Source organism: Herpailurus yagouaroundi, unplaced genomic scaffold, assembly GCF_014898765.1.
Source record: "Herpailurus yagouaroundi ecotype Mexico unplaced genomic scaffold, PumYag 161, whole genome shotgun sequence".
In the NCBI taxonomy this organism is placed as follows: Eukaryota; Metazoa; Chordata; class Mammalia; order Carnivora; family Felidae; genus Herpailurus; species Herpailurus yagouaroundi.
This window is the reverse complement of record NW_024412402.1, coordinates 15,686,688-15,690,840: the sequence shown is the minus strand read 5'-3', so window position 1 is coordinate 15,690,840 and position 4,153 is coordinate 15,686,688.

Here is a 4,153-nt window from a genome sequence, read left to right as displayed (position 1 = left end):
CTATTTGTCCTAGTCAGAAGAATTTTATGTCAGTTGTTCAATATGAACACAGACACAATTTATTGTTATTTCATATAGGCAGGTGGCACAGGTAATAATACTAATAAGCTGTAGGTAATACAGAATTCCATGGGCTGGTTGCTCTACAGACTGTGCTAGACTTCAGCCAGATGTAGAAGACCATATCTGAACACAGAGTGGTCAGGGATTCCTCAATATGGTTGATCGGGGTTATCTAGGGAAATTACAATATTTACAAAAATGATGACTGTAAACATAATTATAATGAAAAACAGAATTTCTTGAATCACCCTCCCTGTGCTGTTGGTCTGTTCCTGAGCAATAACATAATGTCTGCAGAATATCTCTGGTAAAGTTTTTTTTTTTCCATTTTTTTCTGAAGGTTACCTCCAGAGTTCTAAATAATGTGTTCATATTGCTATTTCTAGAATTATCAACTTTGAACATTAAACAAACTTTCCATGTCATAGGTAAAATTACTTTTTATTAAAAAGTTAAAGTGGTAACCATCACCTTCCCTCTCATTCCAATATCTAGTAGTTGGATTCTATTTTTGATATTTTCTTAATCACTTTTGCATATTTAAAAATATTCTCAAAACTCCTTTATTCATAACTTTCAAAATTCTCTCAACTCATCTGGAGAGATTTTGTTTGTTTAATATAAAATTTCTACCCCTATTCTAGACATTGTGAATCAGAATCTCTGAGGGTGAGAAAGTTTATACAACTGAACTTTCTAAAAATAAAATTAAAAGAAAACAAACAAAACTATCAGAGTAATTCTGGTGATTGTTGGGGAATAATTGGATTACGAAATTAAAGTCAGTCTATTGATTCAAATGGAGAGCTTCTCTCTTTCTTTGGTTTAATTGAGCAAAAATTACTGAGAGACAACAGAGTGCCTGACACTGGGCTGAGGTATAGAGATATGAAAAGTAAAATGACATACTCCTTGCTCTAATAGAATATAAAATCTAATTCCTATTTTGTTACATATTTTTCAATACCTTCTAAAGATTAAGATGTAAATGTTGTGATCATCTAACTTAGGGATTAAATGAATTTGGGAGGAATAGCCTAATAATCAATAGTGAAGTTGACTTTTAAAACAACCCAACGGACCTGTGCTAATAGCTAGAGAAAATATTGTGTAGAGATTTGATTTTAAGGAGGTCTAATATTCCTTATAATTAGACATAATGTGGCAATAAAATCAGAGTGAAGTCAGAGAGAAATAAAAATTTTGGATGGTTTCCTTAACTGATTCAGAGTTATGAACCTAAATGTATTTGAGTTTTTATTTATTTAAAAATGTATTTTCTAATCATTTCTCAGCCTGTTGACTAAGATCAAGCGTAAAAATGTATTTTCTATAATTTTTCATAGCCTAATGTCCATAGGATCAATATAAGGCTCTGAAAAATATCTTTCTTGTGAAAAAACTATGCCCCCTATAAACATAAAGACAAATTAAGCATATAGGGGTCCCTGTCTATTACATTCAAGTTTGGTCATTAAAAATTCAGCATATATGATAATGGCAATAAAAAGTCCAGCCAGAGCCGGTTTACAATATAGATCATGTAACATCAAAGAATGAGATAAGGTCACTGAACATCATAAATATTGAAGACTTTTCCTTCTACCATTTACTTACTTGGACTGTAGTAGTCATGGTGGGGAGTACAGTTGTAAAAAGCATTGTGGAATCAAACTCTGTGGAGTTTTCCTTTTGTGAGTTCAGCTTGGTTTGAGAAATTGCCACTCCCTCGTCATATGGTGTAAATCCTACCATCAACAATACCATCATATAACTATAACTTCTGCCCTAAAGGACTACCAGGAAAATGAAGCCAGACACTGAAAATAGTTCAAGCAGTCATACAGAGAAAGACAGATACCATATGTTTTCACTCTTACGTGGTTCCTGAGAAACTTAACAGAAGACCATGGGGGAGGGGAAGGGGAAAAAAAGTTACAGAGAGGGAAAGAGGCAAACCGTAAGAGACTCTTAAAAACTGAGAACACACTGAGGGTTGATGGGGGGGTGGGAGGGAGGGGAAAGTGGGTGATGGGCATTGAGGAGGGCACCTGTTGGGATGAGCACTGGGTGTTGTATGGAAACCAATTTGGCAGTAAATTTCATATTAAAAAAAAAAGAAAATAGTTAAAGCAAACAAGTTAGAACTTGGTGGAGAAAATAATTGTTAACTTCTAACGTAAGTTAAAAAAAATTCTTCCTGTACACGGTATGTGGTTTGAATGTAATTCTTGTGAAACATAAAATAAGCATATTCCTTATTAAATCAGTAAAGCCCATAGAATAGTGGGTGAAAGAAATGGCAATGGGAGATTTTGATTTCATTTATAAAAATGCTAGACTATGATGATGAATAATCCACATAAGATCAATAATATAGCTTCCCCCCAACTCAAGCGCTGAAGAATTGGAATATCATGAAATGATCACAATGGTGAAGTGTTGTTTTTTAGCCCTCAGGATAGTGGGGGCAGCTTAGGACATACAGAGCCTCTTAGCTGGTCACCAACAGCCACAAACTATCTCATCTCCTTACCCCATTATGCCACATCAATATTAAATATTCCAGGTGTGCCATGAGGCTAGGAAGCACTGTGCTACACTTATATCCATTTATATCCATAGTTCTGTATTAGTTATGGATATTTTTTTTTGAGGAGGAGGGGCATTGACACTATAGAAAGCATGCAGAAGTATCAAGAGTTTGGAAAATATTTGAATGTAATGGGATAACTTGCATTATCAAACAGGAAGAGAGTTCATTGTGTGTATGTGCTGGAAACATTCACGAATATATATACCCTTTAACCGATGTAAGGAAAAATATTCTAACATTTATTAGAAATGGAATGAGCTATTTATTGTTAGTGATAAAATACACTCAACCATAAACCAGTTGATAATCCACATTCAGGGACACTGGAGAAAAGATGTCCTTAATTGAATTTAGGATTAAGTACAAAAATCCACACTCTTGCCCTTCTCCACCCTTAGTTTTTGTATCATCTTCCTCCACCACAAAACATTTGGTTTCTGTCAGCTCCTGGAATATGGCATGTTTTCTCAACTGTCTACCTTTTTTTATTTACTATTTTTTCACATGAAATGGCTTTACCAATTCTTTGTCTCTCTGTTGTCTGTTAAATATCATTTTCCTTTTCAAATCTCATTTAAATTGAAGAAACTTTTGAAACATTATCCAATTCCTTGTAATGGATCAGACCTTTCAACTGTCTGAAAACTGTCATTTCTAAACAGCACATTTTCAGACTTGAACTACCCTACAAGTCAGATGATGGACCAAATCAGACCTCTTCTCCTCTGTGTCCCAAGTGTGTAGCACAATGTTTGGGACATTAAGGAGAATTGCCAAAAGTATTTTATAGATTAATCAATCAATAAATGTATTGAGGAATATTTGCCTGAACTCCAAGGTAATTACTTCCAGACTTAATCATCTCAAATCACAAAGGTGAGATGAGCACAGTCACCTCTCTTCTTCCTAGAAACCTCAATTCCAAATTGTATTTCTACATGCTCTCAGAGCAGAAAACACTCATGCTGATACTGGGGACGCAACACTCCACTATCTTTAGTGCCAAGACGGCAGGCACAGCCACTGGTCCCTGAGCCACTTTTTGAGCAGGTCTGTGACACAGGCCAGCGTCTCCAATTGTAGGTCTCCAGTTTGTGTTTCTCCAGCTTCAGGGTAGCAAACCCCTTACCTTCACAGTTCCCTGATCACTTCTGATCGCTGCTCTCTGAAAATTGGTCCTGGATTTAGGCATGCCAGGCACCAAATAACGTGGGGACAAATACTCTTGAGGATTTCCATGTCTCAGGCAACCAGCTCTTGAGAAAAGAAGCAATTACAGTTGGCATTTCCCAGTTGTGTAATTTTTTCCTTCTAGAGAGATTCTTTTTCAATTCTGAACTTACCAATTAGTGATAAAGATTTGCTCACAGGAGCACCTTAGGATTTTTTTTTTTTAATGCAGAGAGTGATCCAACAGGATCAGATTATGCATTTCTTACAAATTCTTAGCCAGTGCTTTTGGGTCACAGTCCACACTGTGAATAGCAGGTTTTG